The 23,394-nt window shown below is 40.6% G+C and overlaps 1 protein-coding gene across 1 annotated transcript in view; it reads left to right on the top strand.

Annotated features, from left to right (window-relative positions):
* Positions 1–215: 215 nt before the first annotated feature.
* LOC122401657 (probable serine/threonine-protein kinase yakA) overlaps positions 216–23,394 on the top strand; it is a 154,744-nt gene continuing 131,565 nt past the window's right edge. Inside the window, exons 1-2 of the mRNA XM_043403921.1 lie at positions 216–398; positions 9,456–9,511. The gene's annotated coding sequence lies outside the window, so the exon portion shown is untranslated. The remainder of the gene's footprint in view (positions 399–9,455; positions 9,512–23,394) is intronic.

Below are 23,394 nucleotides of genomic sequence, written 5' to 3'. Positions count from 1 at the left end.
CGATACTCGGGAAAAGTTTCTGGATCGTCGCAACTGGAAGCGAGAAAAGGAAGAAGGAGGGAAAAGAAGACGAGGAATATAGTTGCCGCGGTGATTTTCTGATCTCTCTTTGGAGGTGCGCCTACTACGGTGCTCCGTTCGTGCTGGTGGAGTGTGGTCGTGCCACAGTGTGTCGTAGTTGTGCCGGTGCGGGGTGAGGTTAGGATCGTGCAGAAGAGAAAGAAAGGATCGGAGAGGGGGGCAGTGGGCAAGCAGTAAACTGCGACACCGCGATTAAGTGCAAACGAAACGAAATATCCAGACAAGAGGACACCGAAGAAGAACCGCACGCGATCGCCGAGAACTGGATTACACGGGCGACTCGAGAATCGCCAAAATTTTGCCGGTTTATAAAAAAGGTGAATACTCGCGTCGCTGTTGTCGGTCGTTGCCTTTTACTGGACGATAGCGAGCTTTATCTGCGATAGATCGACCCGACTCGCGCCTATTTCTCGTTGGCTAATATCCGAATCTATATTTTTTTCGTTATCGTTGTTGTTTGGATTTCCGGAACGGCTTATCGTACAAACTCGATAAGCTGTATTTGATTTCACCCTCGATATTTATTGCAACGGTAACCGGCGATCGAATACCGTCGCTTCTTATCTGCGCCACCCATTTAAATTATGAAATGGAGTACCATTGTGCGAGCCCTAGATACATAAATATAACATATATTCATAGAATCATAACGCTGCAAGATCATAGAGTAGTATTTTAGCGATAATGTCCATCGAATTTGACGAATGGGAGCGCGGTGGACGGTGATATTTTAGATAAATGAGCATTAAGCCACGCAAATTGATCGCGTATCTATGTTTTGCTTCTTTTTTTACGTGACTTTTTCGAATTTGCGTTTCACGACAAAAGAAAAGTTCGTTCGTTCGCTGTTTAACCTCGAGCGTCTCGGTCCGCCTAACCTTGAAATCCCACTCGTCGCCTCTTGCGTGTTTTTAAAACACACGATCTTGGCTCTCGTGGGACACGCGCATGCGCTATACAACCGTTGGCCCTTTTTTCTTCTTTTATATCCTCTCTGTCTACCTCTTTCGTTGCCGCGCGTACCTGTGCTCTCCCGTGGCTTCGGCAAAATTTCAATTAAAATCCTCTTCCCGGTACCGGTGACACCGGTAAGCTCGATTTAACTTTCAAATCGAATACCATTGGCATCAAAAACCAAAGGGCGGTCGCATTTAGCCGCGAGCCAGCGCGACGTGTAGATTGTGCAAAATTTGAATCTATCTCAACGGCGTTTCGCGCGCATTTCATCTGCTCCTTCGGAACTCGAGCTAATATGGACGTAATTCGATTCATCCACCAAACTAAACAGAAGTAACAGGGGTACATTCTTGTTTACATATTGTAAACATTTGGTAGACCTGCACTCGGATTTCAAACATTGCCCCGATTGTGAGTCCACCAACCCACAATCAGGCCACTTTTATAGAGCCTGATTTTTCATAGAGTTCCCTGAACCTAGAGTAACGGATAAGATGTTAATCATTGTTATTGCCGCTGTTAAAAGGCTTACATGGCGGTTTTATTACTTCGACGGTATTATGTTTGAATCTAATTTATGTCCGAGCAATACTAACTCTACCTTACGATCGGTAAAAGTAGCAGATTTTTACCTTAACTTCTTTACGTTCGCTGTATTCCTTTCGATACACAGCAGTTTCAGCAATTTCAACAATACCGCTCGTATTCCCCATATATAGCAATATTACTCCGAATTTCCTTACCTATGAAAATGCGTTGTTTGGAAAACTCTGTTGGCGCTGAATGGAATTTTCTACGACTTCGCGAGCTTCCCACGAAGCGGAACAAAAGATGTTTCTTGCAGCACTTATCAATACCATACGATCGATCTTCCACGATGACAGGGGCTAATATTCTTGAATTGTATACATCGCGTGTGTTGTCCGCACAATACCAGTCTTCGCTATTGTGCATTCAACCGTGTTTGCGTGGTTCAAGAATCAACGGTTCCTGGAATATAATAAGCGCTATGAGGGAAAATAATCGTTGCGAAGTACACCTCGATGGTTCAGATTTGTCTTTGGGCCAATTTGCGTTTTCCTATCGTGTCGCGGACCACTTACTTTTACCGAAAATCACTCGTAATATGTGTTTGATTAATCGTTCAAGATAAGATGAGTAGAGGTCTGGATTTTGAACGAAAGTCTAATATTTTGCGTCGTACGTCTACTTACTCGCGTAATTAGTCTCATTCCGTACTGGAAATTGTGGAAGTCGTTAATTTCGTGGCGCTCCTGCGGCGGGCACCATTTATTCAACCTGTCGTATACTTTGCTTGACAGTCCTGTACGTTTCAGAGCGGTAATAACTCTTTTCCGTCCGAAATACCGCAGGAACGTTAGGAAGGGAACGTACCCACGAAATTACGACGATTAGCCCGTGCGATTCGCTTAAGCTTCGAGGAGAGACCACTTGTTCAGATCAAAAAAACGAAAACACGAAATTGACCCTCAAGAACTTCTCCGACGCTCTCACCTGCAATGGTTCTTACAAGTATTCTTCAAGTCTGCTGGTTGAATCGATCGTTTTAGAAAAACCCACTGTTTCCGTAAATCGTAATTAACGATTAAAAAGATACGATAAAATACGTTAGAATCTACGTCACGTTTGTCGTCATTGTTTTAAAAGTTGTTTAAAAAAAAATAATTTAGATCCAACGATGTTGTCGACACCGTAACACGATTGTTCGTACCGATACAGTAATGGAGACTCACTGTGCTAAATTGGTAACCGCCTATGCCTAGAGCCATATATCGTTATCTTCAGTATTTCAAGCATTATCGCTAGCCTCTATCAAAGTTTACTAAAAGTTGATCGTCACAATCGGGCGTGTCTCCTTACGAGATCAAAGTTTTGCTACGATCACGCCATTGACCGTATCGCGCGCGGTTCCGTCGGAGTTAATGGTGTCTGGGATAAATTACGTTTGGTACGAAAAGTTCTCGGGGCTGAAAGGTTCATCTTCCGTTGATTATTGCAACGAAGTCGCGAAAGTTCGCTTCAGGTGGATAACACGTTAGAGCTTTGTCGTCGAAGTTCCTTTCAGCGTCACGAGCAGAAAAATAAGCGCTCGGACAAGAATCAACGACCCCCTAATTAAATCTTCGTGAACGTTACGCGGTTCTGTTGGCCACGCCGCATGCACCGAACTAATTTCCGCAGCCCGAGATCAATTTTCCATTAATTAACAGCCGGTCTCGGTGAATTTTAACCGTGCGCCAGCTCGCCGTTTCCACGTGTAGCCGATGGTCGTTGCACTCGTAGTCTCGCTAATTGAACAGTTTCGTCGTCGCGACTTAATCCTCGTTCTGTTCGCTACGATGCTGCAGAGTTACCTTGTACTCTAAGACAACGTTATTGTTGAAATAATGATGCAATGTCGTCTCCCGATTGGTGTTTTATTTATTTAACATAGGACATTTCTTTCCTTTATAAAACCACCGAACATAGCCCACTGGCTTACAGAATAGAACTCTCGTACGGCGTGCTCCCGAAACAAAAAACCCATCGTCGATTTCAACCGTCCATTGTTTTATCGATTATTTCGCGCGTCGTTCGCGCGGCATCTCACACGATGACGATACACACACAAGCTAAATTTACTCTTATTTCATCACGCCTCCTTAAATTTAGCTTTCCTACAGTTCACAATTTTCGACTTAAATTTCTTATATTTTAACACAACTTTAGACTCTTTCTAAATTTTTCGAATTTAATTCGTCCTAACGACTTCGTAAAGATATCTGCTGGATTTTCTTCTGACTCTATTTTAATTACATCAATTACTCCTTTCACGTAATTCTCGTTAACAAAATGATAGTGCGTTTCTATATACTTAGAGTTTTTCGTTAAGTTTCCATATCTACTTATACTTATTGCACCAGCATTATCCTCATAGATTCGGATCGGATCTTTAAATTCAATTCTAAATTCTCTCAATAAATCTCTAATTAATTTGGTCTCACTCACACATACAGACAACGCTACATATTCTGCTTCTGTTGACGACTTCGTTACAATGTTTTGTTTTTTTGATTTCCAGAATATAGTATTACCATACATTCTTATAACATATCCTGTCGTAGATTTTCTATCAGTAATATCTCCTGCCCAATCGGCATCCACACAACACTCTAATACATCAGAATTTACATCTCGTTCAAATTTTAATTTTAAGTTTTTAGTGTAATATAGATATTTCACTATTCTTAATGCATACTTATAATGACTTTGGTCATAGCAATTCTGGAATCTACTTAGGTAATTCACACAATAGCAAATATCCGGTCTAGTACTCGAACTTATATACAACAATGCCCCAATTAAGTTTCTATATTTAATATCATTTGACACTGATAAAGCAGGTTCACATTTCAGATTTTGTTCCATTGGAGTAGCATACAACTTAGCTTCCTCGATTTCATATTTTCTCGCCAATGACTCTATATACTTTTCTTGGTCTAATGTCATAGAATTTTTCCCGCACTCATAGTCAATATTTATTCCTAAATAAGTTCTTATCTGGCCCATATCTTTCATTCGGAATCTTACAGCTAACTTCTTCTTAATAAATTCTATTAATTTTTTATTTCTACCACAAATTAATAAATCATCTACGAAAATTATCAAATAAATTTTCTCGTTATTATTTTCCATGTAATATAAACAGTAGTCAATTTCACTACGTTTAAATCCCAATCCTGTCAAATACTCATCTAAACATTCGTACCACGCTCGTGGACTTTCGCGCAGTCCGTACAAAGACTTAATAAGTTTACATACTCTTCCCGTATTATCATCGTACCCTTGAGGTTGTTTTACATATACTTCGGATTTAATTTTTCCATTTAGGAATGCTGCTTCTACATCCATTTGATCTATCCGTAAACCGTTCTGTACGCAATAAGTTAATAATATTTTCAACGTCTGTGTTCTCGCAACAGGTGAATAAATGTCCTCAAGTATTTCCTTTTGTTGAAACCCTCTTACCACAATTCTAGCTTTGAATTTATCCTCAGACTTCTTTGTGTAGACCCATTTTAAATCTAATACTTTTCCCTCTTTCGGTTTTCCAACTAATTTCCATGTATCGTTCTTATTTAAACATTCAATTTCTCTATTCATCGCATCTCGCCATTTCTCACTATCACTACTATTTATCACCTCATTATAGTTTTCCGGATTATCTACGCTTACGTAATTTACATAAATACAATTCGTTATCGGATTTCCATACCTGTTTACAAGACCTTTCTTCCTCTCTGACCTTCTAGGTAATGTTACATTTTTATCGCTAGCACTTGGTACATTATTCACATGCTCGTTACTTTCATTCATTTCCTCTTCATCCGAATCGTTATCTTCATTTTCCTCAACATCGTTTTTGCATCCCTGATTAATCTCATTTTCACTTAACTCATTTCCATTAATTTCCTCGTTATCTCTAAATCCAACTAAATTTACATCTTCTTCAACAATATCAACATGTTTAGCTATAATTACTTTATTATTCATTAAGACTCTATAACCTACTTCTTCGTATCCGACCAATACCCCTAACTCTGCTTTTCTATCCCACTTACTTTCCCTTTTAACTTCCGGGACTCTTACAAAAACTCTACTCCCATATAATTTCAAGTTACTAATATCGGGTCTTTCTCCCATCATAATTTCATACGGAGTCTTTTTCTCAATTGTATTTGCCAAGGTTCTATTCTTTAAATAAACAGCTGTTTTAATTACCTCCGGCCAAAATCTGCCATTTATTCTCGCATCAGATAATAAACATCGCGCGGTATCCATTACCGACCTATTGTATCGTTCCGCCGTTCCGTTCAATTCGTGAACATACGGAGGACACGGCTCAATAAAAATTCCCTTTTCTTTAGCAAAATTATACATATCTTTATTTAAAAATTCTCTTCCGTTATCGCATCTTAATCGCTTAATTCTATTTCCAATTAAATTTTCTAATTGATTCACATACGTGACAAAACAATCATAAACTTCACTTTTTTCTTTAATTGGGTATACTTTTGCAGCTTTACTATAATCATCTATTAAAATTAAGAAATATTTCTCCCCCCTAAATCCAATTATCCTATGGGGTCCATTTACATCTGCATGAATAATTTCTCCTATATTCCTTGCTCTCTGTCTATTATTTTCAAACCTCGTATTAGTCATTTTACTTTGTACACACGTACCACACTTCAAATACTCGCTCTCTAAATTACTCGGTAGTCCTTTGACTAACTTATTCCGACTCAAGATGTCCAAATACTTAAAATTTAGATGTCCTAACATCCTATGATATTTTTCCTTCAACGTCATACCATTCTTTACATTTTCGGTCACATAGTTTTGTTTACTTTCAAAAACGGTATTTATCTTGTACAAATTATTCACCTTATTCGCGACTGCTATCAAATTATTCTCTCTCGTGTAAATCTTTGAGGTATTTCCTATTGAAACAATTTTGGCCTTATCTGCGATTTTTCCAAAACTCATTAAATTTCTATCCATTTCTTTTACAAAAAAAACGTCTTTTAATTCTATTTCCGTTTCATTATAATTTGTCACAAACTTAGCTATAATATCTCCTACACTAGTTGCTTTTACTGTACGACCATCTCCAACTTTCACACTTATCGGATTACTTAATTTACTAACCTTTACAAAATATTTATCTTCATTTATAATATGATCCGAACATCCGCTATCTAAGACCCATTCTAATTTATTTTCGCAATTATTCACCACGACATTGCAGCCTACTCTATTTTCTACCTCAGTTGCGAAGGTCATCCTTCCTTGGTCTGCGCTCTGACGATCTTGCCGTTGTTGACCGCCTCGTCCCCGTTGTCCTGCGCCACGACCTCCGATGTTTCCGCTGCCTCTGCCCTGGCTGTAGCCGTCTCGCTGCTGTTGGTGGTAATGGCGTGCGCCTCCTCGCGCTTGCTGCTGTCCACCTCCCCTCGAGTATCTCCAGTAATTTCCAGCGCTGCCCTGACTCATGCACTCGTACTGAAAATGCCCTGGTTTTCCGCATTTATAACACGTTCTGTCCTTTTTCATCTCACTTTTGAATACATTTGAATTCACACCTTTATTTCTTGAATTTTGATTTTCCTCTTTTTCTCTGTCTTCGCATAGTTTAATTTTATTAATTACGTAATCCACAGTTCTATCTCCTTCGGGTAATACATCGACTAAATCTCCAATATGACTTAATGAACTTGGCAGCGTTCTCAACATGTAGTTTAATTTTTCTTTTTCAGTCACTGTAGCGCCTGCATTCTTTAGTTCAATTATTAATTTTTCAAACTCACTGTAAAATTCCTTGTTTCTGTATAATCTCTTAATCTAATTTTATCTAATTTATTTCTCACACATATCTGTAGTGAGGTTGATTCACGCAGATATAGTTTATCTAATTTCTTAATTATTCCATAACTTGTTGTTTCATCATTTATAAATTCCATTTGTCTATTTGACAAGGCACTATATATATAGTTCATCGCTTTCAAATCTGTATCATTCCATGCGGCTTCATTATCCGTTCCGGATCTCTCTCGTTCAATAACTTTCTCACACTTCTTCATCCTCAAAAATATTGTAATTCTCTTCTTCCACGTGCTGTAGTCTTTTCCATCGAAAATTGGTAGCGTCATCTTGAACTCGTCCGCCATATTGACTCCTCTCTTTTGTTCGTTTTCTTCAGAAGCTTTATTCACTTTATTCAACGTTATAATTTTCTTTACGATATCCACAAATCGTTTTCCACTTTCTTCCTGTTTCACTGAGTTTTTGATCACTTCACCTGACCTCTCCTTACCTTTTATATCACTTTTCGAACCGCTGCCACGTGTTCCCATATCCTCACTTACTCAATGAACCACGGACCTGCTACCATGTTGAAATAATGATGCAATGTCGTCTCCCGATTGGTGTTTTATTTATTTAACATAGGACATTTCTTTCCTTTATAAAACCACCGAACATAGCCCACTGGCTTACAGAATAGAACTCTCGTACGGCGTGCTCCCGAAACAAAAAACCCATCGTCGATTTCAACCGTCCATTGTTTTATCGATTATTTCGCGCGTCGTTCGCGCGGCATCTCACACGATGACGATACACACACAAGCTAAATTTACTCTTATTTCATCAGTTATGAATCCACTCGACGCAGTGATGCGCAAGAATTATCGTTAGTATAACGTGTCTTAACAATAATTAAACGAAACAATTAAAACTATTACGAAATGGTATTTTGTTAGATACGTTTCTCGACTTTTCTTACTTTTCCATCTCTAGCAGATAAACATACGACAATATTGTCCAGAGACTCGACCTTTTTTAACCGAGCATACGTGACGGAGTTGAAATGTAGAACGTAACCCTACGGGCATACTCTTGTTTTCCATTAACGCCGAGAACACTCTGGATCTTTTAAGTCTAGTTAAGGTTTCCAACGTGTTAAAGTGTTTCAAAAGTACTGGCAATAATTTACGTATGATCTCTGATATCTCAAGAATGTATTACAATGACATCTGTTACGCTAACATTCACGAAAACAGAACTAAATATAAAAGTATGCAATAACAGCAGGACGAAAAAAAATGCAATTTGCCACGTGAAGCATAGTAGGAATACTCGAGTGAAACACACGTGTTGAGAATATGTATTTCGAATGGGATGATCCGGTATGTCACCGACGCAACGGTTCGAATATTTGAATGGGGCATACGCGTCCCGTTCACCATGAAAGGGTTAATAAATGCCTGATTGTTTATCGAAACGATGAACGTTCTCGAAATAATTTCACCGACTCCTGTTCTAGACGCTCATTCACGTGTTTTCTCACAACGGTTGCGCAACCATTCTCCGTTGCGAAACTTTTACTAGCTAGCTAGACACCGATGTCTCTGAATAATTCAACGGCGGGAAATATGCCTAGGCAGTCATTGACACCTCCTATCGGGAACGTGTTTCTCGCGTCCGCGTTAATTGTACCGGTCGTCGTCGGATCCCGCGAACGTGGAAATCGGTCGATGGTATCCGTGAAAAGTGGGGGAAAATGGTGAATGATACTCGCGCTCGGTCGAGTACGCGCGACCAGTTCGTCGTTTTCCGTTTCCAGTTAGCTCCCTCGGCACTTCCGTCTATCGCATTTGTTGTTCACTCGAGTGAAACGATTGGCCTGAATCCCCGGCGATCGAGTAGACGCGAAACACGCCCGTGAAACGCGTGCGTCCGTCCGTTCCGTGCATCGTCGTTGAAATTTTACGACACGGATTACGGAAACGACTTACGCGAGTTCCTCGTTGATCGCGTAACCGTAATAAATGATTTTTTCTTTCTTTGTTTTCCAGGGGGACGCGCCGACAGAGATGGCATGAGGGACGGTTCCGGCAACGTTGCCGAGGTGGTGAGTATTCTCTATTGTTATTTACTCGTAGGACGGCTACACAAAGGCGGATAAATTATGCTACCTTTGATTTAGATCGCAAGTATCGGACTGGTATGGGAAAGATTCTCTCTGGAATACTCTATAACATTCCACGATCTATATTATATTTAATCTATCGTTCAACTATTCACAGTATTATCGGACATAAACCACATTTTTCGTAATTTAACTAATCGTGTTTTTTTTTTTAGTTGCATCCATTCTTCTCGCTGTTCCACGAATAGACGTATTAATGTGTTGCCATTAAAAAATGATATTTCATATTTCGCGTTGGGAAATTATTTTATTACAGTTCCATGGAACAACAACACGGGTTCTGTAATTTCAGAATTCAAGGAACGGTACTTTGGCTAATGTTCAATTCCGTTGTTTCGTTTTCTTATCGAACCAGTGGGATTGAGTTGTACGTATGCTGCTATATTTAATTTCGTATCCCGTTACCATTACCGTTTTTATAAATACTCCTTTTGGTTTTATCACCGAGCCGTACCCTCTATTATACAACTGCGATAATAAAAAGTTATAGAATGGGGTGACTTTAGAGGCCTTACATTATCGCGTTCAAACGCGTAATGTATGTTTCTCGTTAATTGAGACAAAATTTTATTCTACATTTTCCGTTTATATTTCCATGAGAAATTACTCTCTAACAAATTTGAATTATTTGATTGTGAATTGAAATTATTTTCGAGAGGGAACAAACTAAAATGTTTAAACGATAAAATATGAATCATTTCGATGTACAACTAAACAACCGTGAGTCTCGAATCGCGCGATACATCGAAATCGAGCTTCCAAAGTGCCATTGGGTTTCGCTTCCAGGGATGAAACTCCCATTTTTCGCGAGTCCTCTTTCGCGACTCGCTTCGTACACAAGTTCTTGGATTCTTCTGTTTTGGCATTCGCCTTGCGATAAGTTAACTGGACCTTTGAAAGCGTGAATAGGGCTTCTCGCGAGCCAGTGTAGCCAGAGAACGGCGAATAGGTACGCAAAGTATTTTCGAAAGCCCCGCGGCTATTGGCGCCAGGAAGTAGGCTACCGGGTTAATACATGGCGGAGAGAAGCGACGAGCGTGAGAAGGACGAGCAGAAAAACGGAGAGAAATTTCAGATCCGTCTAACTTTTTGCCACGGGAAGATCTTTAAACGTTGATATTTAGTAAACTACGATGACTCGGAATAAGAGTAGAAAATGCCTCCCGCGTCGACTACCTTGCTATGCCTCGATATCGCGGATCTTCTGGCTCCGTTTCTGCTACGAAGTTGACATTACTGGAACAGTTTACCAATTTATCAAGACGCAATTTGGATAATGAATTTAAAACCTGTTTATTATACGAATCCATATTAAGCAGCAATTAAAAATTCATTGCGTACGCGTGCAGTAGAGTAGGACTTGGACGTCGACGTAAGTAGAAACAGTGGGTAGTGGACAGACATACCAGAGCAACTCGTATTCTTCGTTAGTTCGCGTATCCGACATATTTCTAAATTCGATTATCTCCAAAACAAAACGTTATTTTAAAAAATTGTATTTTTCATTTTCGACTTGTTTTGTCATGTAGAATTTACCCTCAGCTCGATAATACCACACTCTGCGGGATAACCTGTATAAAAAGAATTAAAAGCTATGGTTTGCAGAAGCATTATTATAATAACAAATAAATACAATTTCCCTTATCTATGCCACTTGGATAAATAATAACCAATCTATATCGTACCGTCGTGGTGTACTATAAACGTTTGTGCGGTTACTTTGGGGTTAAAGATCTATACCGAAATGATCTATATGAACATCGAGGATCGGTTAATGGTGGATATTGTCGAAACAAAAGCATTGCAATTCAGTTAACGATACACGGTTGAGCTGCGTTGAATCGATGAAAGCACGGTGCTTGTTCTCCGGTCGGCTGACCTTGGCGGAATCCAGTGAAAAGTAAACCGAGAAATATGGAAGGGGAGACGCGTTCGGGTTCAACATACTTGCTGGATGAGTGTCACCCAGATTCGCAGTGTGCCGTACGTGCATAAAATGGGGTAAAATTGTACGCGTCGGAAGGTCGTACTTGAATTTATTTATTTATCTTGCGGGGAACAAGATGTCACGCGACGGGTATAAATATATGCAATTACAGAACTCGATCTTACCAATTGCAACATGTTTACACAAATCGGATTTCAAGAATGCACCGTTTTTCTTAATACCAGAGTAACTCTTTTTTTTTATATTACTGGACAAATATTTTGCAAACTAATAAAGGTTTACTTTTCACTGTAATTTCCGCTAACTACTATATTCCTTTGCCAGCAAATTGCCAGGTTCTTAATGCCACGATCATAAAAACTTGAAGGACTGGTATTAAGCCACACGCACACGAATTCATCCACCTTTGTATCTCGTCGAAATTTCTTAGACAGTTTTGGATCGGTACGAAGGCAATCATACGTTGCGAATCGTTTGTTATATTGTTTACAATAAATTGTTAGTGGACAACAGAATCTCTGAATGTGGAAATAATCAAAACGAATATAGTAGAAATTCTCTTGAGCAAGAGAATTCAAGTAACTAGTTACGTTCGAATTATTTGTTTTGTTTCGATAAAACGAGTTCGAGCAAAACAATTTTATTCGCCGTTTCTTCGGATGGAGCGTCCAAATTTCGTTTCGTCTTGGGTCCCGAGGAAGTATAACGCGCCACGAGTAATGAAGTGTTGGGGAGCGCATGGTCCCGTTATCCGAGTGGTCTTCAATTCATAATTTGAATTTCAAAGTACACGAAAGAAGTGCACGCGGTACATAAAGTTTTACGGTTCAGGCGTCACCCCGGAATTTCCACGCGACTCTCGGTCCCGTGAGACGTCAAAGCGTTGCACGAACTAAAACGCGAGAAGTTGCTGGTCTAGCACTGCTCAACGCTGAGAAGGTTAAGCGTTTTTTACGAACTCTCCTGACCCGGTAACTCGGTGAACTTGCACGGAGGAACGTTCCGCTACGATTCTCTTCCTTGCGATTCCGGGCGCCACGGTTAACGTATCCTACAAATAGAAGCGGTCGGAAGTGACCCGAACTTGCACGTGCCTCCGAAAGTTTCTCCAACAATCGCACCGAGCAGTCCGCTCTATTTAATCGGCCGTGGAAGCGTCGGCATTGTTGAACTAGACCGTTTGAAGACGCCTCCCTTCGATTTTCTAATCTGTCTGAGAAGTTGGCACTGATCTTACCACCGAGTTTACCCCAATTTCAATTAAAACCGGTTCGCTACGACGGCTCGATGTGCTGATCTTTGGAAACGATAATCTGGGAGAGTGGGTGTACAAATGTAAAATATACGGTATAAAATTAAATATGATTTCGTTACGTTGTCGTGTGAGAAAGAGCATAATTGGCTTTGACGGACGGAAAGTAAAAGAACATCGTTTCGATACCTCGACAAAAAGTACAAGTGCTATTGGAAGAGTACGGCTGGTTAAGCCTAGCCGCACGCAAAATCACCGCCATTATACGATTTCGCATTTATCTGATCGGCTGAATCGCGTAAAATTGTGCATTGTCGGAAACGAGCAATATTTAATCACAGCTGCAATAGGAACGACAAACACGTCCCGTGCAGAAATAAATACTCGCGATAAATACGCGGGAGCGCGCGACACTCGAAACACTGGTCCGCGGGGGCAGGTTGTTTGCAGCGACAATTGTTGCAATCCCGATCGGACAATTCGATAATTCGACGCACCGCGCCTCCTCGTTTTAAACGTTCGACAAATTTCGAGCCGAGCACGAACCACCGGCGTGTTCCAATTAATTTTCGCTCGATGGAGTGCAATGAGCAGGTTGGACGAGCCCTCTTCATCCTGTTACTGTGGAGTCTCGGTGATCAGGACAGAAATGGGCTCGAATCACCGGCAAAGGAGCAAAATTGGAATATTTTTTTTTCATATCATGCTCTGAATCGAATTTTAGGAATTCAAACCCTCTGCTAGAGTAGCCCACTTAGCAAGGTGTCCATGTGAAAGAAATGATTTCTTTTTCTGATGATTTTTCTGTCGTCTCAATGACGTCATGTTGCCGCACGTAACGTTATTTGATTTCTTTGAATATCTTTTTGGTCGCTGTTTCTTGCCTCGAATAGATCATTTTTACCCTTTGTAATTAGAATATTGCTAACGTTTGTAGCCATAAAGCTGCACGAGACATCCCGCGTATTGCTCCTGCACGCGTAATAATACGGCTACATTAATCGACGCGTTTTAAAGCACCTCCGTATTCGACGCTCGATAGACCGTGGACGATTAACGGCGCTAAATTAATTATCGGATCCGTTCGCGGCGGCATACGTGTGCAAGCAACTAACGGTCCTTGTAAACGTTAAGCCCCTGGTCCCGTAATTGCTGTATCGACGACAGAGTCTCCGGAACATTCTTGGTAGTGGAATTTCAAATTCGAGCTTGTCGAATAGACTTTTGTGATTCCAAATTTCGATCCTTCCTCGTGCTTCCAACACTATTTCGATAGAAGATTTGAACCGAGCAATAGAAGCGTAAACGTTCGTGTTTGAGTTGAATTAGATTTGATTAGTTTGTGGGGAACTTTACAATATTGAAATTGGGGTAAGGTAATACGATTCATTCGATCTCTAATAATATTTGATCGAATTAGTTTCTCGTTCGTAATAACGTTTTACTATTTAAGACCGCAGTGACGGTTTCTGTTTGAACAATTCACGTTTATAGATTAAAATTGGGTACTATTATTTTACATGCCTAATGGATCACATTTGTCAGTGATTAATTATGATCGTGTTCAGGATATTAATAAATTGACCGTGCAAAATTTGACCACGTTTTTGGAAATCTGACTCATTGTGGATCAAGCTGAATGGATATCCGTGAACGCTGGGCCATGGAGTCGCAGAATAATGGAGTGAAATTCACTGTTCGCGGTATACTGCGTCGATAACCCATTGCCGCGACCGAGCAATTAATCGGACGATATTATCGAAATCAATTCACCGCGTCAGCAGATAGCAGCTAAAGCGCGACTGACTGAAATATTTTACGGAAGTGAATTAAGTTTAGCTGGCGTTTCAAGTACCGCCATTATCTTGTAACAATAACGAGGGGCCAGGATTGTTCCGATAAAAACACTTTTCGATAAAAGAAGTATCAATGTTTTGACCTCGAGGGCTCTTCGAATAAATTTCTTGTCCGATCTCTTCAGGGTTTGAATTTTTTTTATTTGTAAATGAATACATAATTTTTTATAGAAAATTCCATTATGAAAGGAGGTATTATTATAGAAATAATGCTATAGACTGTTGTGGAATTTTTTTGAGAAAATTAAACGCGATTATCCGGTCTCATTGATCCAGTGCAATAGCAGTTGACCCTCTATAACCCAGCGAGTCGCGTTCCCATTATTTACATTTTTAAAGTTTTATTTAATCCTATTATCAGTGTGTGCCAATTACCATCTTCAAACAATAGAGTGGTCAACGAAAAATTTATTTACAATAATTACTTAATGCAATTCCTTACACCTGGATGAATATGGTTAAAAAGTGTTTATTAAATTTTTCTTTCAATTTGTGCCGCATTATCAGTGGCTATCAACGGGCTACTGTATAGTTTTGTCAGAAGCCAAACATAGTTTGAGTTATATGGAGCTGGCTTGATTTTGCACATACGGTGGGATACATACAATGGCATTTCCCTCGAACTATCACTTTCATCGACCCGAGCTAGGCACATGCCTATACTGTCATTCGTATTAAATCACGTGCATACGACCTGTGGACAGAATCGTGTAGAGTATTTCTATCTCCGGACACGATACAGTGTTGTAGAACAAAAAGGATTTCATGGAGTGGAACGTTCAGATAAGGGAAGTTTACGTAACAGACTTTTCACTCTGTTATAACAATCGTCAAAATGTGGTCAACGAAAAATCTGGTCAGAATAATCATTAATTCTCAAGATGAATACCAGTAAGAAGTGAATGATTATTAAGAACATTGTTTCAATTTATGTTCAATTATCAGTGTCTATCAATGTCCTATTGTATCATTTTGATAGCAGCCAAACGTAGCATGATTTTGGACGTACGATTAGGGCACATACAATGGCATTTCCTTCGTACTATCACTTTCATTGACCCGAGCTACGTATATACATACTGTCGTTCGTATTAAATGGTGTGCATATGACCTATGGTCATAATCGTATAGAGCAGTGGTTCTTAACCTGTGTTTCACGAACTAGCACATAGAACTATTTATTTTCATTGCATATAGTATGCCTAAAATACTTCGTCTTTTCAGGCCTGATTAAGAATGAATTTAATAAAAAAACCCCGAGGATTCTAGTGTTCGTTGCAAGAAGCTTATCCGTGTTTTTTAAAGCGACATAAACAATTTTCGACACTGGTTGAAAAACTTTGAAAAGCGTTACTCTGAAAAAGGTTTCGCAAGCCCCATTAGACTGCCAAGAGGTGTCGTGGGTGAAAGGGTTAAGAACCACTGGTGCAGAGTATGTATCTCTATCTCCAGAGACGACAGAGAGTACAGTGTTGCAGAACAAAAAGGGTTTCGTATAGTGGAACGTACAGATAATGGAAGTTTATATAACAGACGCTTCGTTCTGTAACAACAATCGTCCGAGTGGTAAGGAAAGATTGGAGTTCGCGAGGAATCAACCATCGCAATTACTGGCTAACTGTTATACAATGGGGGCTTTAATTAACCCCCCATATAAAGTCTTCATCCTGCGGTCTCGGTATTGTTCGAATCGAGCAAATAACACGCGCGAGAATCCTTGATGACAAGGTAGGCTGCAACGAATGATGCAAATGATATATGACTATGGGACGTTGTCTAGCGTGCTGATTCGATGCTTGACCCAATGTTTTGCCGTCGATTCTGACTAATGACGTCCATCCAGACGATAAACGCATTACGTGGATGATCGTCGGGGATAGATCGCGTCAGCGTCGATGAAAACTGGCGGGGAAGATAGATTTATTAACTCCTTGAAGGAACATTACCGTTGCGGCAAGATATCGCTCGGGACGTAAACATTTCTTGGATACTTACGAGAAGCGTAACGTAACAAGCTCTGCTAACTGTTAAGTAGGTACACGATCTTCTTGTGCATCTTCGGGAGTGGAAACCCAAGTCATTAGATATCAAACTGTCTGCATCTCCATCGTAGATGATTTGTGAGCACATGCTAATTGAACATTCTTATTAGTACCGCGTATCCCTAGATTCTTCGATTTTTTGTAGATTACTCTTGTACAGTATGTACAAGTGATGGAGTGCCTTGCTTCCTCCGACTTAACCCTCCAGGCGAGGCTACGTGGAAATCGCGTTTCGCAATTTTTATCATTTTCCGCAGGGGATTATGTTATCGTATTCGTCTATCTTAGTATCCTTTTCTGTGTATCTGTGACGTTTCTAGTTTTATTTTTTCAATCCTATATCTTATTATTATATTAATTAAAAAATACCAAGACGTTCCAATAATCGAACTTCTGAAACTCGCAATAAAAGTAAAGGGAAAAGGGGTATAGTAATCACGTATTTTTGCGAACCAATAAATTCGTGTCGCCTGGAGGACAGAACGCACGTTGCGGCTTTTTGTTTGTTAAAGATTTCTAATAGAAAGTTGCTCGTACCTTTTTCTCATATTTCTTTCAAACGAATCAGAATTTCATCTTACCAGCCATATTGTTCGCGAGTCAAAAGGTACATAACCACGCATCGAAATTGCGGTTCGCGCTTGAATTGTATTTCCCCGTTGTATTAACTGCAGAACAATATACGAGTTTTCCCAAACGTCAAAGAACTGGTACGCAATTACAGTACCTGGCATTCCTGCGCGGAATTGGAAAAAATCGTAATAAAAGAAGAACATTGGACGTACGAATTTGTACGAACTTATATTTTAGAATTTTGTTCGATTTTTTTAACTTTTACAATTCGTTTATTAATACATATTCTCTTTGTGTATCAATTTTAAAGGAAAAGTAAAACAAGAGGGTATTTGTTACTTTCACGAATTGTGCGTAGAATTAAAGGAAGTAGACAACGTGTTTTATTGCATTGTAAACATTCAATGTTTCTTCTCATGGCATTTTTCTAGCTTCATGGTACTGCGTGAATTCGACGTATTTACATAACAAGAAACACAGCTTTTACGTGTTAATTCTCTGGAATTATTTAGCAGTCGGTTGGTTACATTATGTACATTTCCCACACGTCGGTTTAAGTATCTACATATATATTAGATACTTAAAGTTTTGTGCGATAGTTGTCTATTTTATTGTCGTATAAACGAGTAAGAAATGAATTATGGACACATTTTATTTATACGTGATTGAAAAACATGGATTACATTGAATAAAATGTCTATAAACGTAACGTGGTTTATAGTAGATATTTTTTCAACTGAATGGTGATGGCAAACGTGTTCAGGATATGTGTGACATCCGGAGGAAAACTTCGTGTACCTCTTACGGGTTAAGAATTACGAGTCACCGGACGCGATCCTGGCGAAAAACCTGGCGAAGAGTTAGAGAAAACTTGAATAGCGCGATACTGACGTTGAAACGAACCTAACGTTGCACGCGTTGGTACCGTTTCACGCGTTTCCAGTTAGGAGAACTAGATTAAAAGCCCTTGGACAACTTCCAGGGCGCAGCGGTTGAACAACGGTGGTCTATGGGACGGGTTTCTATTCGCGGAAGAAGACACTTGTTTTACGCGCATGGGTGTGAAAACTGTTCCCAGGCCAAAGTCAGCAATTATATCCGCGAGTCAGGTTCTGTTTACCTCTATCGTTCGCGAATCAAATCGTGCACGATGGAATAACTTGTTTCTAACCCATTTACCACTAAACTTCTTTTACAAGCTTTTCACTGTACTATAGTTCTACTACTTTTTCAAGGTTAACTCAATCCAATGTACATTCCAGTGACTGATTTTAATTAAAAAATTTAAATTCTAAAGAATGAAACTATAACTTTCAACTAATCGATCGAGTACGTCCCGAGGATTAACTACCTTTGCGTAGTAAACAACTCGCAGAACGCGATGCTGTATATCAAGTACGTTTTACACGATCTACGAGTAGAAAACGAGATTGAACGAAAATACGACTCACCAGCTAGCTAAATCATTCTCCAATTATCGGTAAATTGGACGCATATAGGCGAGGTATCGACGTTCAGGTTCTAATCAGGGAGACGCTTTAGAGACCAACCGACGAATAGCAGCAAAATCAATCTCGCGAAGACGAACCGTAAAGGTTTTTATTCGACCCGCTGTTATTATAAATTCTCATTGATTAGAACGGTCCTAAGCTGGTTTATGACTTACAAACGATCGGACGCGACCTCGGCGTTGAAAAAAAAGGATTTACGACTCGGTCGATCGATGACCATCGCGAAAATTGCGGCGCGTACGACACGCAGCTTTCTTCTGACGGAAGTCGAGCACGTTCCGCGAACCTAACCACGTTTCCAAGAGGCCAGTGTCGCGGTCGTGGCGGGGAACGCGTTCTACCACGAAGTGAACGTGCACGTGAACGCTCGCTAACGGTAGCACAGCGATCTACGATGCTTTTCTTTCGTTTCCCTCGCGATCGCGACTTCGTTTCTTGTGCTCTAGACCTGTGTTTTCCAATCTAGGAAGCACAATGTTGGGTAAAGCGATGCTCTAAAAGTTTTTGGCGTGAATATCTAACCGTAAACTCGCATAGAAAATGCAATTCTACGAGTGTCAGTGGATCACAGAGAGCACAGAGGATCGTTTATGCAAACTTTTCTCGTTCTTTTCTGATCCTTAAACGATATACCACGCGTCGAGAGGGCAGTTTTTCGAGGCGTTGTACACGTTCTGCAGCGCTCGTACGCACTGTACGTTTCGTTCGACCATTCGGTGGGTCTAACTATTGGCTCGTACGCTTCGCGTCGTTTATCATTCCGCGAAGTCATTCGACTCACTTCAGCGAGGAGTGATGTTGTTTTAAGTAGTTGGCGCGCAGAGGGTCAATTGACTTTTTTCGTCGCCCCGAGTGTCTGACCCTCTTTGAGGAAGTGGCTGCGATTTAAATGCCCTCTCGATTCTTCGACAGCAACGGGCGGGGTGAAGCTTGGAAGAAGAAAGGGTGACTCGTTCCTCCCCTATGGTCGTGTCACTTTAGAGTTCTCGTTCGATCGGTCGTGCTCAGACGGTTTTCGCTCGAGGCACTTTTAAGGCATCCCTTCTAAGTACCTTTTATTCGACGTCACAAAGTTTCAGGCGTCCTTTCCGCTTTAAAATACGACCCAGCAGAAACGTTGACTGCGTTTGTGAAATTCTTGCGACACATTTTGAGAGCCCTTATCTCCCTCGAACGTTTCCCGGGAGATTTATTTTTCTCGTTATTTACCAGATAGATTCTACGACTACGGAAAGAGAGAAAAAACTGTAAAGTGGTAACGTATCGCTCTTATAGCGCTAAGATAAGACCGCATTTGCTAACGTAGTAAAATCAAATCAGGATTTATTGTATATTTCTCGATTTGTACGATCAACTTTGGCTAGAAACTGAATTTTTGGTAGGTTGATTTTCATGAATTCTGCTTGAATCGTTTACAGACATCTAACTTCACCGTTCGAGACACAACGATAAAAGGCTATTAATGCTGACGTCAGGAACGTATCTTACGTTTCACGAGAGATTGCATTTAGACATCGATCAGAATACTTTTGACACGTTTCCTACTACTCTATTGGAAAACTGTCCGCCATAGGCCACGTTTTGTTTGTTTTAATTTTACTTAATGCATTGCATGCTTTTAACCTTAGAATACCACGTTCCATTTTTAGGTGTATTAACCTTTAACCCGGTGACGTCACTTTTTACTATGACTAATGGTAACGTGTTGCGTCAATTTGACGTATCTCGAAATAGAGGTCTTCTTCGTTCAGAAAATTATTTTAGTACAACTATTTTGATTTACTGTGTATAAAGGTTACTGTAGTCTAGCGATTGTACTCGATCGAAGACGCGCCAAGCATTCCGAACGTATAGTTTTCCACTTCCTGACTGCTGTTTTCAATAATTGACAGGTTGACACTTAGCGGTACTTCCGTGTGATACTTTTCTATTGTACGGAGCAATTCTACTAACCAGGTCAGGCTGCAACGTTGTTTTAAGCGAAGGTGCAATCGAACCGTGGAGGAATATTATAATTTAAAGATAACTACGCGACGCGAAGATTACGATAGCTCGTTGCAATTTAGTCGTTGCAAAAACAGCGGCTTATCGTAAAGAGGATCGTAGCATCGTTCGATTGTGATTCTTAGCGCGACAGCTACGCTACGAACACAATAAATAAACAGCTCCGATACCGGCGAACGAAGGAAACGTTGCCGCCACTCGTATCAGTCAGCCGCGCAGTCCATCCTTCGTCATCGTCCGCCCCCGTGAATCATAATTACCCACGGTTCGTACGACTAACGATAACCGATAACGCCGCGTGCACCGTGCTGGATGCATTACTGTCGCGCAATTAGGCGTCGGGAACCGCGAGCAACGCCGTAGCCAGATTCAACCTACATACTTTCGCGCACCTTTGACCCGTCGTTTCCCTGTTTCCCCTTTCTTCCTAGGTCGCTCTCTAATCGGCTTTCTCGAACCACCTGGGGAATTTATTGCGAATTCTACGGGACGATGCGCCCGCGCCAAGCTCGTTTACGGTCGTTGATTTCGTCGGTATGTTTCGGAATTCTGCATCTGTCGTGTTAACCCCCGGCACGAGGGGTTGAGTGGAGGAACAAGCAATTTACGCGCCCGAGCGAACGCTCGAAACAGGTTTCTGGTCCGTTAGGCGACGAAACGAGTCATTTTCTGGTGCATGTGTTTTTTCGAAACAAATAATCACACGGAAATCAAAGAAAAATCATTGACATATATGTATACATATACGCTTTATTTCAACCTAATGGTCGAATCAGATTTTAAATGTTGAATTGCTCGTTATCCTTTCGTTTCGTCTGTGCAAATCATCCCCGAACTCTGTACAATATAACATCGCCTTTGGTGATAGTTTAAACAGAATCTCTGTGTTTCTTTGGTCCGAAAAAAGCAATAAAGAATGCGAACCGGGTCAGCTAAAAATTTGCCATAGAAAATTGTGAAAATTACCCCCAATTTCCCTTAATTGCAACCGCGTTCCGCTAAAAAATTTTTAGGAAGATTGTCCAGAGCGAGAAACAGTGGGAAGATTTACGAGCACCGGGAAGAGAAAGCAGCGGCCAGGGACGTTTCTTTTAATTAAAGAGGGGGCATCACTTCTCGAGCACCCCTTGGACGATAGTGCCGGCCGTACATTCGCGCATAGTTATGCGATGAGACGCCATCACGGGGGCTGCAGCGTTTATTTGAGCCTGCTTTATTTGCTGATCTCGGGACAGCCGTATTAAGGTTGCCTACGTGCAACCGTGTTTTCCCAACGACGCCTGTCTACGTTTGCAAAAGTTTTCGCGGTGTATGCTTGGCGTATACATTCAGAATTGTTTGAGAATGGCGCGCGCACGAAGTAGCATCTCTTTTAACCAAAGTTGAAAGCACAACTTCGTACATGCAATTGGAACGCTTGGCGTGTGATCCTTTGTGTATGAAAGACATTTTGTACGAAGTAACCTTGAGGTTTCGTAAAAACTTGCGGGAAAATGGTAAATAGAAATTCACTTTTTTCCTTTACGCTCGCGCAGAGGTTTATTTCGTCGTACGTAGCTATTTATGGAACTAAAAACGATAAAAGAATCGGTTGAAAGATTCTCGGTCGGCTGTCGGGTAATTGTTGAAAATAGAAAAGAAAACTAGGTCCTCGAGCTAAGAACAGAAGAAGCATTGTTAGTGTGGTTGTACGTGTTATTTAATGTTTATCGAGTGTGTGGATTCGTGTAAAAGAAAGAGAGTCTTAAAATAGCAAAGAGAACGGGCGCGTTTCATTGCCTGAATAAATCTGTGTTTTTTATTACGTGTGTTGTCTATTAATATGTCGCGCCAAACTCGAACGAGCACGCGCTGCATAAATTATTACAGTATTTACAATGACGTTCTGGTCGGTTGTATTCTGGCCTTCTTCGAGTCGGCTTTAATAAGACAGAATCAGAAGATAATGCAAGAAATTTAATCCTTCAAGTGGTCTGACATTAGAGTATTTAAAACCTCGATAAAACAATGATAAATGATAAATCTACTGTCTATTTCTATGAAACTATAAATACTGTCGAATTACATAATTTCTTTTAAATTTTACACGTTTTTGAAGTTCGTTTTATTAGGCTTGTCGTATCTGTGTTACGTCAAAAGTGAATCTCGTTAATTAATAAGTGCTTGAAACCGAAGCTGGATCGTTCGAACCAACAATTAAGATGAAACGAACGTAAAAAAATGTACGCCTTAAAGGTCAGATACTAATGCCTGCAGAGCAGAGGAAGAAACTCGCGTGGAATGAAAACACGAGCATCGCGTACGCCTGGTCCTGGGATCGTAGAAAGTTCAGAGGCACGAGAGCTCCAAAATGTCCTTCGCCAGAAACCAGAGTGTAAAGTGCAGAGTGCATGGCACGCAGAGGGAAAATAAAGGACGGACGCGGAGAACGAGAGGGGTGCAGTTCTGGACGCATCGGGCAAAGGGAGAAGTTCATCTGTCATTGACTCGCTCTGCACTTCATCGTTCGCGTTCCCCGCTGAAAGCGTTCGTTGTGCTCGGCTACAGTGCCTTTCGGAATAGATTGACGCTATCCAGAACCTGGCCCACCGGCTGAAAAACCCGACGAAGCACGCCGAC

Source organism: Colletes gigas, unplaced genomic scaffold (genome assembly GCF_013123115.1).
Source record: "Colletes gigas isolate AHSC1104 unplaced genomic scaffold, ASM1312311v1 Colletes_gigas_Sc00026, whole genome shotgun sequence".
Taxonomy (NCBI): Eukaryota; Metazoa; Arthropoda; class Insecta; order Hymenoptera; family Colletidae; genus Colletes; species Colletes gigas.
The sequence above is the reverse complement of the archived record's forward strand: the minus strand, read 5'-3'. Positions and strand labels throughout refer to the sequence as shown.